The sequence below is a fragment of the Myotis brandtii genome, unplaced genomic scaffold, assembly GCF_000412655.1.
Source record: "Myotis brandtii unplaced genomic scaffold, ASM41265v1 scaffold197, whole genome shotgun sequence".
In the NCBI taxonomy this organism is placed as follows: Eukaryota; Metazoa; Chordata; class Mammalia; order Chiroptera; family Vespertilionidae; genus Myotis; species Myotis brandtii.
In genome coordinates this window covers 2559143-2572622 of record NW_005357346.1, presented here as the reverse complement: position 1 = coordinate 2572622, position 13480 = coordinate 2559143, and the positions used below count along the sequence as shown (strand labels likewise).

General features: G+C 38.6%; 2 long non-coding RNA genes across 3 annotated transcripts in view; both read left to right on the top strand.

Moving 5' to 3' along the window:
* The window catches only part of LOC102243257, a 9189-nt gene extending 1541 nt beyond the window's left edge, over positions 1–7648 (top strand). The window contains exons 2-4 of one of the 2 annotated variants that reach the window (XR_313537.2): positions 5714–5795; positions 5928–6071; positions 7592–7648. This is a non-coding gene — a long non-coding RNA (uncharacterized LOC102243257). Of the gene's footprint in view, positions 1–5713; positions 5814–5927; positions 6072–7591 lie in introns of both variants that reach the window. The other variant, XR_001361928.1, reaches the window with a different exon arrangement.
* A 4055-nt stretch (positions 7649–11703) lies between these two features.
* LOC106725919 lies at positions 11704–13411 on the top strand. The gene is made up of 2 exons (XR_001361927.1): positions 11704–11776; positions 13207–13411. It is a non-coding gene; the product is annotated as an uncharacterized LOC106725919 (long non-coding RNA).
* The last annotated feature ends 69 nt before the right edge of the window (positions 13412–13480 follow it).

Below are 13480 nucleotides of genomic sequence, written 5' to 3'. Positions count from 1 at the left end.
GTTCGACCCCCAAAGGGGTCGAGACCCACAGATTGAGAACTGCTATTGTAGGCAGTGCGGAAACTTTGGAAGTTTAAGAAGATAAGTCTGGCTGCAATGTGAAGGATGTGGAGAGAGGCAGTGAGACTCATTAGGTGACAGGTGGAATATTTTAGGTAGATAGATTAGGGGTCTTAAGGGGCTATGCCAAGCAGTATTGGGCTTAGGAGGAATTTGCAAGGACAAATCAAAAGGACTTGGTATCTGACTGAATATGGAATTTAAAGTCAGTGATAACAAGGCTTGAGGCTAGTACTGCTGCAGTTCTGTCCTTTCTCTACTTGGTCTTGTGTTTAATTGTACTAAGTCATTTCTATAACATACATGCTCTAAGACAGCGGTTCTCAACCTGTGGGTCGCGATCCCTTTGGGGGTCGAACGACCCTTTCACAGGGGTCGCCTAAGACCATCGGAAAACACATATATAATTACATATTGTTTTTGTGATTAATCACTATGCTTTAATTATGTTCAATTTGTAACAATGAAAATACATCCTGCATATCAGATATTTACATTACGATTCATAACAGTAGCAAAATTACAGTTATGAAGTAGCAACGAAAATAATTTTATGGTTGGGGGTCACCACAACATGAGGAACTGTATTAAAGGGTCGAGGCATTAGGAAGGTTGAGAACCACTGCTCTAAGAGATGTCTTTACTGATCATGATAGACATTAAAAAGCACAATAAGGGAATTCTACAAACAACTCTATACTTATCTCAGATGAAATGGATCACCATCAAAACTACCAAAATTCACCCAAGAAGAAAGGGATAAGCTGAACAGTTCTATACCAAAAAGGAAAACTCTCCAGTGCCATCTAGTTTCACTGGCGGATTTTACCAAACATTTAAGGACAAAGTAATAGTCATTCTACACAAGCTATTCAGAGAATAGAAGAGGAAGGAAACCTTCCCAACTCATTTTATTAACCCAATGTTTCCCGATACCAAAACCAGATTTTTAAAAAACTGAAAACCAAATCAGTGTTCCTCATAAACAAAGATGTAAAAAATCCTAAAAAAAAAAATAGCTAATTGAATCCAGCAATGTGTAAAAGAAAAACACTTTGTGACTATCATTTATTCAAACATTTAAGGACAAAGTAATAGTCATTCTACACAAACTATTCAGAGAATAGAAGAGGAAGGAAAACTTCCCAACTCATTTTATTAACCCAACATTTCCTGATACCAAAACCAGATTTAAAAAAAAAAACACCTGAAAACCAAATCAGTGTCCCTCATAAACAAAGATGCAAAAAATCCTAAAAAAAAAAATTAGCAAATTGAATCCAGCATTGTGTAAAAGAAAAACACTTCGTGACTATCATTTATCCCAGGAATTCATGGCTGGTTCAACATTTGAAAATAAATTAGTATATCTTACCATATTAACAGACTACATAAGAAAACCTACATATTCCTATCAATAGATGCAAAAAAAAAGCACTTGGCAAAATTCAACATTGATGATTTTAAAAACTCAGCACCATGAACCCAACAGATTCAACTGTGTTCTTTAAAAAAGAAAAAAAAACTCGACCAAGATGAGGAAAATCATATTTGGAGCCCCAAACAGAGTCTAATCCATCTAGAAGTCGTTGGTTCTTTAACAGCTGTAGAAATGACCACAATCTGTAATCCAGAGAACTAGCAGTGTGACTTGCTTCATAAGAGGACTCAGTAGCTGGAGCTCCTGGCCAGCTGAGCTTGGCCTGGCCTGGCCTGGGCTTCCCAAATAAGACTGTTTGCACCTGCAACTCAGCACCCCTGCTCCCATCTCCATCAAAGAGGCTACATTGCTGAAATGGTAGAGAGATGGTGAAGAGTGAGGAGAGGTGGCGGTAGCATTTGATATGGTCTTGATAGTCTTACCAGGAGATGGCATTCACTACGTGTGTGTGTGTGTGTGTGTGTGTGTGTGTGTGTGTGTGTGTGTGTGTATTGATTTCAGAGGGGAAGGGAGAGGGAGAAAGAGATAGAAACATCAAGGATGAGAGAGAATCATTGATTGGCTGCCTCCATCATGCCTCCTACTAGGGATGGAGCCTGCAACCCGGGCATGTGCCCTTGGCTGGAATCAAACCCAGGACCCTTCAGTCTGCAGGCCAATACTCTATCCACTGAGCCAGACCAGCTAGGGCTCTGTACTTTGCTTTCTATCTTAAAAATTGTCTCTATTTATAAAGAGCAAACAAATAGAATGTATACTTACCAGTAAGTTACATAAAATATGTGCCTGTGTTCATATCAGTGTTCCAAAAACAAACATGAATAAATAACAAACTAGGAATAGCAGGGACTCTGATAAAAGGAATCTACAAAACCTAGAGCTAACATCATGCTTAATGGTGAAAGGGTGAATGTCCCCTACTCCTGATACAATATTGTATGTCAATTATAATTCAATTAAAATTGTTATTTTTTATTTATCTTTATTGCTGAAAGTATTATAGATATCCCCCTTTGTTCCCCCCCCCATCAATCCCCTCCATTCCATACCTGCCCCCCACCCAGGCCTTCACCACAGTATTGTCTGTGTCCATGGGTTATGCATATATGCATGTAAGTTCTTTGGTTAATCTCTTCCACAAACCACCACCACCCCCCTCGCCTTCCCTCAAGATCATATAGCTGTGCTTTGTGGGGGAGAGATTGTATAAAAGTAAAATCAGGAAACCTAGTTATTGGCTGTTACAGTACTTCAAGTAAGAGATTTTGGTGGATTGGGCTAGAATAGACTTTCTCAATTTTGTCCCTTGTCATTGGGGTTGGATTATTTTAGTTGTGAAGAACTTTCCTGTGCATTGTAGGATATTTAGCTATATCCCTGGCCTCTAACTACTAGATCCCAAGTAGCAACTAAATTGTGACAAAATTCCAAGTTGTGATAACCAAAAATTGTTCCAGACATTAAAAAAAATACACATAGGCCAATAAAACAATAGAGTGCCCAGAAATAAACTCATACATATATAGTCAACTCATCCTTGACAAGGGTACCAAAAATCACAATAGGGAAAGAAGTACTTCAATAAATGGTAATGGGAAACTGGACCACATCTTACACTACACACAAAAGTCAACTCAAAATGGATTACAAGCTTGAATATAAGACCTGAAACTATAAAACTTAAAGAAAACATGGGGAATAAGCTCCTTGACATCAGTTTTGGTGGTGATTTTTAAAACTTGATTTGTGTTTTTAATCATATGACTGTGCTTTGTTATAAATCAGATCTTGACACTCCCCTGCTTAAAAGCCTCCAGTCGCTTCCCACTATCTATACCAGGGGTCCTCAAACTATGGCCCGCGGGCCACATGCAAATACAAATACTGTATTTGTTCCCGTTTTGGTTTTTTACTTCAAAATAAGATATGTGCAGTGTGCATAGGAATTTGTTCATAGTTTTTTTTTAAACTATAGTCCGGCCCTCCAACGGTCTGAGGGACAGTGAACTGGCCCCCTGTTTAAAAAGTTTGAGGACCCCTGATCTATACTAATAAAAGGGTAATATGCTAATTAGACCAGATAGACTGGTCATCTTCCAGACGTCATCCTGGATGTCCTTCCTGACAAAGCTGGGGCCTGGGCGGTGTTGCCCGGGGTTCCGGGTGCCTGTGGCCTGCAAGAGAGAGGAAAGCCCGGGTCCCGGTTGCCTGCAGTCGGCCGGAGGAGGGAAGCCTGGGGCCCGGGTGTGGGCACCAAGGCAGAGGTGGTTAGGGGTGATTGGGGCAGGCAGGCAGGCGAGTGGTTAGTGGTGATCAGGTAGGCAGACAGGCGAGCGGTTAGGAGCCAGCAGTCCCAGATTGCGAGAGGGTGCAGGCCAGGCTGAGGGAAACCACCACCCCCCCCCATGAATTTTGTGCACTGGGCCTCTAGGACTTAGGATGGAATCCCAACTCCATAACATAAAGTTGGTTTTATACTTTTACATTGCCTGGTCCATGTCTACCTCTTAGCTCAGTTCATACCATTCCCCTTTGACTACTGTGCTTGAGATTTACTTACCATCTTTCTGAATATCAAAAAATGCTAAACTTGTTCTGCCTCAAGGCCTTTGAACTTATCTTCCATCTGATCAAAAGTTTTTTCCTACAAGTTTTTTCTTTCACATGACTGGATGATTCTCATCTTTCAAATGTCAGGTCAAGTGTCACCTATTTAGAAGCAGACATTCCTATCCAGCAGGGCACTTCAATTATAGCACCTGCTTATTTTCTTCATAACAATTATCCTTAGAAATTATTTGGTTTCTTCTCCTGAAACTAGAATATAATCTCTGTGAATGTAGAAATCTTGTCTGTTTTGTTCACCACTATATTTCTAGTACTGGATTGGGGGCTTAGTAAATAAATTAGGTGTATGAATGTGTGTGTTAGGAGAAAAATGGTTTTACTTACAGAAATGGCTAAGTCTCCAAAGAGCTTAGTTTTACTTTAAAGTGCAGAGTGAAATAGATGTTCCAAGGAAAATGTTTATTAGAGATGAGGGATTAAAGGGATGGACAAATAAAAGGGCAGGAGGAGTAATATATTCATTGAAATGGTGTGACTAGATGAGATTTCTAAGAGCACTGTTTCTCAAAGTGTCAGGGCTCCTTGAATTGCTAGAGGTCTCCCTCCAGATCTTCTAGTGAAGATCTCTGGGTGTGGAGCGCAGGAATTGCCTTTTTAAAGCTTTGTCTTTCTTATGTATACTAAAGTTTAGGAACCAATGGGATAGTGATAGAGAGGAGCAATCAAAAGATTCATCCTGAAGATGGCCTGTCTCTAAGGGTGGGAGGGGAACATGAAGCCCAAGGAGATAGGAATGATGGGCTGCAGGTACCAGGGAGAACATCGAGTTCCGAAGGGCAGCCACAATCGCAGCCGTCCTTCAGTGGTCCCTTAGTCTGCTTGCGCTGCCACAGTGCTACAGTTCCACAGACTGCGTGGCTTTTAAACAACAGGAGTTTATTTTCTCACAGTTCTGGAGGCTGGAAAGTCCAAGATCCAAGTTCCAGCAGAGTGTGGTTTCTGGTGAGAACTCTTTCTGGCTTGCAGACAGCCTCCTTCTTGGTGCATCCTCACAGGCCTTTTCTACTGGTGTTGCTCCTGTGTGTGTGTATGTGTGTGGGGTGTGTATCTCTTTCCTCTTAGAAGGCCATTAGTCCTATCAGATGAAGGGTGCACCGTTACGACCTTATTTAACTTTACCTCCTAAAGACTCTCTAAATTCAGTCATATTGGGGTTAGAGCTTCAATAGTAAATGACTTTTGCAGGGACACAGTTCAGTCTATAACAGTTGGTGTTTCCCTTCATCAGTGAAGAAAACCAGTTTGACATAATGTAATCCAGGGTATCACCACATCAATACTAAATTCTTGTTGTAGGTTATAAAGCAAAATTCAACTAAAACAGGGTTCTTATTTTGATCAAATCTGTAGGAGATGCTTGCCAAGGTTATGGAAATACATACTTGACTTTTGTTTTGATGACAGATACTCAAATTAAGGGTATATGGTTATCATTTAATAGAAATATAGAACTGTTTTCTGAATAACTAACACCTAGCCCACTTTCCATTCAGAATTAAAATGTGGTTTCTATTTCCTTTGTTCCAAAAACCATTATTTTGCTTTTAAATTCTCTAATGACTTGTCAATATTTTGGTTTTACAGCCATGGCAGGCAGGTTTTGTGGACATGAGTAAGAAGTTCCCACGCACAAGTCCTGAAGATGCCAGGGCCAGCAGAAATGAAGGTGGGAGCTTTTCTCACTGTAAGACCTTTTCAGTAATTTCACATACGTTCTATAAAGTATCTTATTTGTTTCTCTTTCATTTGTTGCTAATATTTGAGAGGATAATTGTGTCATATTTGATATCAATCTAAGGCAAACACAAACAAACGGGGACAAAAGAGCAAAGCCAGAAACACCACCAACCCCAACATAGATCAACATCTTTCTCTTCAGATGACGGTGTATTTCCCTCTTCTTCTTCGTCTTCTGAGAGCGAGACAGATTCAAGTACTAACGGTATGTTTATCACCCTGTTAGGGTTTTTTGTTTATAAGTTAAATTATTTAGAGAAAAATTATTAAAATCCTTTATAACTTCTGTTTATTCAACAAATGTTTATTGAGAATACGCACTGTGCTCCAGGCATAATGGTAAACATGCCATGATCCCATCAGCCAAGGAACCTTTATTTTATTGGGCGATAAAGATAGTCCATTACAATATAGATGAGATGAGAGCTGTGACTTGGTACACATGAGTGAAGGAGACCAGGAAAGGCTTTAAGAGGAAATTCTATCTAAATTGAGAACTGGAGGAGAAGGAGGCATTTTCCAGACAAAAGCTGGAGGAGTAGAATTCAGGAAGGTTGATTATAAGCTAAAGGAATTGCATATGCTAAATAACCACTGTTGACATTTGGGTTTCTGATTCTTTCTCAAGTGACATGCTTTCACTTCTATTTCTTGATTTATCATGGGAGATATTTGCAACCATAGTAAAACAAAGATTTATATTTTTGATACTTACTTTATATATTTAAATGCCATTTAACAAAGAAAAATCAACCAAAGAAATGAGTTCGCGTGTCACCTCTGACACGCGTGTCATAGGTTCGCCATCACTAGGCAGTGATTGACTGAGCCTGATCACATGTCCATGTCCCAGCTGCATAGGAAACTGGAAAAGCTAGTATTTTCAGCACTGATGGTGGATGGCATACAGAAGAACCTTCACCAAACATAGAAAGGAGAATCAGGTAACAGGCAATCAAATTATAGCAAATGTTCTCCACATTCAACTGTAGGCAATATCCATTGATTAGTTCACATTAAATTACTCCTTTGTCTCACCTATTCTTCCCTGTCAGTGTTTGCTAGTCAAACTATAGTTTTTCTATTAGTTAATTTGGCATCAATATTATATTTGTAATTCTACTTGTTGTTCCATCAACTTTAGTCAATTATTTTACTCTCTTTTATATAGGCACCCCCACCCTTTCTTTACTCCATCTTTTCTTTCTATTGTATATATATTTTTGTTTTCAGTAGTTAATATTTCTACAACCAAAAGTAACTCATTCATTTTTTTGTTCATGGACTCACTTTAAAGGTTCAAAACCAATAATCAGCATTTAAGTTATTATCGCTCTATAAATATTGTTATTGCAGTGCCAAGTCGTGTGCTAGGGTTATATTCCCTTTCATGGACCTAATATGCTGGTTACTGGGACTCTCACAGGAGAATGTTTCCAGTCATGATATCAAGTGCATTGATAGTCCATCACTTGCTTAAAACCATGCCATGTGTTAGTATTACTTCATATTTGAACTGACTTTCTTGTATAGTTTCTTTTCCCTTAGAGTTTCTAGTTCTAACATTGGTTTTTTATTGTTGAAAGGAAGTTAATGTAATGTCTCCATAACAAAAAGATTTCCCATCCTTTTAATCATGGAGTTTATTTCTTTTCCCTAGAGATGTTCTTGCTTGCCTATTTAAACTAGACCATTTCTAATTCTTTTAAAATCTAATTCTTTTAGATTCTACCAACAGAAAAGTTAAGAGAAAGAGAGGACAGAAAAGGAATAAAAGGAGAAAAGAAAGAAAGGTAGGTAACTGTGAATAATTTAATATAAAATTGGTTATAGGATTCTGTACCTTATTAATTAAAGAAAACAAAAGCTCCAGGGAAATTTTTTAAAATATATTTTTATTGATTTCAGGGGGAGAGAGAGAGAAACATCAATGATGAGAGAGAATTGATTGGTTGCCTCCTGCATACCCCACACTGGGGATTGAGCCCGCAACCGGGCATATGCCCTGACTGGGAATCGAACCATGACTTACTGGTTCATAGGTCAGCACCCAACCACTGAGCCACACCATGGGGGCTCTACATGGAATTCTAATGAGATATAAGGGAGGAAGTGGTTAACATGGTAGTTAACATGGAGCTAACCCAATACTGTCCTTTTTCTTTAAAAAAAAAATACTCAGAAAACTACACAGACAGATAAAGACTTATTTCCCAACTTTGAGTTCAATTTCAGGGATGAAGTGAAGTGGTAGAAGGGTGAGGAGGTGGGGGGCGGTCTTTATGTTCCCAAGGCATGGATGGGGAGAAGATACTCACCTAGTTCTCAGTGTTACCTGTTCATACGGGTATATTCTGAGATGTCTGTCATTCTGTCTGGCGCTGACATGTCTTCATTCCTGTCTGCCTGTCCCTTCAGGTATAGTGGCTCTCTCTGTTACTTCCATGTCACATGTAAGGACATGGGCATAATTCTGCTTCCTCAATGCCAGGCAGGGGTACTAAATGCAAGGCTATTTAAAGCCTGGTCAGCATAACCTCCTCTCCCAGTCATTGTTACTATCCAAGCCTCAGAATACAGCCTCCTTCCCCCCACCTTAGATTTCTGTGGAATTTTACTGCTTCCCTGGTGCTCCATGAATCAGGATACAGGGCCCTTCTTTTTAGAATCTATCAATGTCTATGCTCTTATCACTTCCCCACAATATCTTCTTCCCCTTACTCTGGAGAAATTTCTATTTTTATTGCAACTTGAGGTCAGGTTGTGGGGAGGTGAGACTCATTCTTGTTCTTTTCAGTTGTGTTTCTTCCTAACATGTTATCTCCATGTGGAAGCTTCTCTAGTCCCCTAATGGCTTACATTTTTAAAAATCAAATTCAGGAAGAGTTCCTTTTTTTGTTGTTTACTACCCTGGTTTATTTCTTCCTAAAGCAATGAGCTCACAGCTGCCTAGCTATTTAAAAGGAGTATGGGGGGAGGAATAAGGAAAAAATGAATTAATAGGAGAGAAAAAAAGTTAGTATTTCAAAACTATTATCATGTCTTAGAAAAATTATTGAAATGACAAATTTAGGGAATAATATTTGCTAATATTTGTCAGTATTTACTATGTATCAGAGATGTTCTAAGAACTTTACATGTATCAGGTAATCTAATCATCACAGTAATTAAATAAGTCCCATTACTATTCTGGTTTTACAGATAAGGAAACAGATACAGAGGAGTCAAGTAATTGTACTAGGTTTTTGTTTGTTTGTCTGTCTGTTTTTCAGTGTGTCAGAGCCTGTATTCACACCCAAGAAATCTGGCTCTGTAGTTTACTTTTTTTTTTTCAGCAACCAGAAGCTTTATTGTTTCTATTTGATTTTTTCCCTAAAAAAGCAGCCCATGAAATCCGAAATAAATAATGGCCTGGAAGTCTTGCACAGGCCCAGTTTTAGTACAGTGGCCCTTTCCCATTCCTCTCTTCAGTTCATATAGTACTTCACTTAGCCAGTCGGAAAGAATTTATTTTCTTAATATCAACTGGGTTCAGAATCAGTGGCCCTTTTTGAATTTTCCAACCGGTCCAATCCGTCCACTTGACAGAATACTAGGAGCTGATCTCTTCTTTTTGGATTTCCCGTCTTCCTGCCTTTTCCTCTTCTTTTTCTTGAAAATATCTGTGTCCTGGGCCATTCTTTCTTCTTCCTTTGCTGCCTTTTTTTCTTTGATCTGCTCCTGCAAAACCTTGTAATTCATGTAACTCCTTTTGGGAGGCTGCACACCCAGCATAACCTCGAGTTCAGAGGAGAGGGAACTGCTGCAGCAGGAGGGGCCAGGGCCTCCAGGGGCTCCAGTGGGGTTCGCAGGAGGGGCACATTGCAGCTCTTCTCTGAGCTCCGAGAAGCTCGGAGCCTCTTTCTCTTACAAGAGAACCAGCTCGGGGAGCGGGCTCTGTCCCCAACACCACTGAAGTCCCCACATCTCTCTTCTTGTTTTCCCTTTTCTTTCTTATCCTTTTCTGTTCTACTTCATCTTCTGTCCTCCAAAGTCGTAGAGGTTCTGGAGCACAGAGTCCAGAACAGACAGGAGGGCCCCAACCCCTGCTGGTATCGGGCTCCGTGGGACCACCCAGAGCCCCCAGGATGCTGAGCATACGCCCTCTCTTCCCTGTAGTTCACCTTAACTACTATGACATTGGTCCTCAAATGACCCCCCCTTTCCAAGGGACATTTGGAAATGCAGAGAAGGGTACGAATCAGGTTTTCATGAAGGCTGGCCTGGCTCCCTGGTGGAGCATCGACCTGTGAACCAGGAGGTTGAAGTTCCATACCTAGTGGGGGCATGCAGGAGATGGCCAGTAGGTGGCTCTCTCTCATCATTGATGTTTCCATTTCTCTCCCTCTCCCTTCCTCTCTGAAATCAATACAAATATATACTTTTTTTAAAAAAGATTGGGAAGAGTTAGTGGATAGGGCCCCAGAATATTAAATGTCCTATAGTGTGAGGAATGGTTGTGAACAATAAAGAATTGATTTCTGCAGAATCCACAAAGAACACCTGTTGAGAAACAGTACATTATAGTAGTATAGGCTCTAAATTGCCAAAATTGACTCAAAAAGTTTTTTTTAAAACATGGACTATTCTTTATGGAAAACATTGCAAATGTTACCTGAAAATAAATTGATAGGCAGTGGAAACTTAGTTCTTTTAAGATTTTTCAAGGAATAGGTAAGTCTGATACAGTGGGGCCTTGACTTACAAGTGTCCCGACTAACGAGTTTTTTGAGATACCAGCTGTCTCTCGGCCGATTTTTTGCATTGAGTTGATAGAGTAATTTGAGTTAACGAGCTCCTTAACGAGCTCGGTCTCGGAACGAATTAAACTCGTAAGTCAAGGCCCCACTGTATTATATATAATATTCTCTTCCAGAATATGAAAGTATATAGATTGTCTTTTAATTGATTTTATGAAATTAATAAAATAGGAAAATTAGATTTTGAAAAATATTACTAGAGACAATGAGGAAATTTTATTATGATAAAAGGGTCAACATATCAGGAAGATATAACAAGTATAAATGTATTCATGCTGTTGTGAGTTGAATGGTATCCCAAATTCATGTTCACCCTGAACCTCAGAATGTGACCTTATTTGGAAATAGAGTCTTTGCAGATGTAATTAGTTAACATAAGATCATGCTGGAAAGGGGAACTGGAGTGTTCTAAATTCCATGACTGGCATTGTTACAAGAAGAGGAAAGGGCACACAGACATGAGTTCAAGAATAAACCCTTAAATTTATGGTCAGTTGACAAAAGTGCCAAGGTAATTCAGTGGAGAAATGATAGTCCTCCCAACAGATGGTTCTGGGACAATAAACTCTCCAAATGCATACAATTAATTTTGAAAGATATGCAAGAAATCTGTAATATTTGTTGTAGACTTTGGGAAGAATTAGGTAGCTGGATGACCAGAGTGAAAAGAGAACTTTTTATCTTTCAAATTTCAAACCATGTGGATGTAATCACTACTGAAAAATAAAGTTAAATAAAGTCTATGCCCTAGCCAGTTTGGCTCAGTGGATGGAGCGTCAGCCTGCAGACTGAAGGGTCCCAGGTTCGATTCTGGTCAAAGGCACATGCCTGGGTTGCAGGCTCGATCCCCAGTAGGGGGTGTGCAAGAGGCAGCCGATCAGTGATTCTCATCATTGATGTTTCTTTCTATCTCTCCCTCTCCATGCCTCTCTGAAATCAATAAAAACATGAAAGAAAAGAAAGAAAAGTTCTTGTATCTCTATTTTATTGAAGCAATCATTAATAAAATCATTTATTTTTGTTTTGTTTTCTAGGACAAAAGATGAAACATCAAGAAAAAGAAAGAGAAGGAAAAAAGAAGGAAACAACCAGATGGTATCACCGTTACAAGGTCTCATGAACTTCCTGTTTAAGGAGTTTATTTTATGATACTTGTAGTTTGGGTTTACATTTTTACTGGTTTGTCAAGACCACAGCAGTTAGTGTCCAATATGTTAAAGAAAAAAATAATTTTGTCAGTTACATACAATGTAAATTTACTTCAAAATTTAGATTTATTTTTGTCATCTCTTAAATATCTCGATCAAGATTAGTAGAGCAGACCCACATGCTTCAAAACATCAAATTGCCAGTTGGATTATTATAATCTCTGTACCCTGGGAGAGATGACATACAGTAAGTTGTCTACTTTCAAATTTTATTTTAAAAAGTACATATAACATATTTTATAAAGCTTCTTAGAGTACTTTAGTATAATTAAAATACAGAATTGCAAGTCCTTAGAAAAGGAATCTGTTAAAAAGAAATATATCCAGTGATTCTTAAATATCAAAATGACAAAGTTGGTTTTCATCTTGTCTTCTGTCTTGTGTTGGAATAGTTAGGGTATAGTTTGCTCTTCTAAATCATCAGGTGCTTAGAAATTATTTAAGTTGCTAAACATGATATCTAAACTTGAATATTTTATATCTGTATTTGTGATTATCCTTCTTTTTGTATTTGTCCACATTTTTATGGGCTTTAAAAAGGCAGAGACTTCTTTTAGAAAAGAAATACTGCCCATACGAATTGTGTGGGTGTCCAGAGCAATGATTAATCTGTTTCAGATGAGCAGATCATGCACGCCTCCCCAAAGGAGAGCATAGTATTTGACTTGAACATTGAAAGATGCATAAGTTTTATTAGGTAGAAACTTTAGAATTTCACCTGGTAGTTGGCATTGGTTTTTATTGTATGGAATTAGAAACTCACTAATAAGCTTCACTTCTCTCAAAATTGATGCAATACGGATATTAAATACTTGATTGACTTGAAATAATTTGAGGTTGGAAGTGGCTGAACATTCTAACATTCAAAATAAATATCCAAGATTTGCAAATACAAGAAATTTACTGTTATTTCCATTGCCATTCATTTCTGTTCATTCTTTCCACGTCCTTATTTGTGGGTTTTTTCCCCACAGGGCAACTAAACTTATTATTTGAAATTTAGATTTTCATAGGTGTACTTTATTTTTCTCCCTTTTTTTTTAGGCCACAGAAAAGGGAGCTGCTGAGAGCCACTGTATATAAAACATTTAATCTGATGATAAACCTTGATGATTAATAGTATTATTTAAATTTTAATGACTATACTAGTATATTGAGTTTGAAGTAAAGCTCCAGTGTTAGTTTAACTTAATTTTCAAGGTTTAATGTGCTCTCATCTTAACATAATGTTATCCAAAGTTTGTTTTCTACACTAAGTATCAAGAAAAGTGTAAGTATACATAATATAGCATGTCATGAATTTATTCTAATCAGTTTTAATTTTTGTCTGCAGAGGGTCTGAAACCAGGCTAAACTTTTGATTTCCAAAACTCAGCCTTTTGGTTTAAGGTGGCCAAATGAGGATGCAGAGCCCAGCATTGTGAAACCACAGAAACACTAAAGAGCTGGGGCATGGATGTCTTTCACACCACTTCTAGACTCCTGAGAACAGTCTTCACATCCTCTGTAACCAGGCAATAAAGAGTTGGGAAGTCACATTTTACTTGCCAAGGCCCACATCCAACACTTGAGAGCCTGAAGGGGGTCCTGGATCAGGGTGGGGTTCC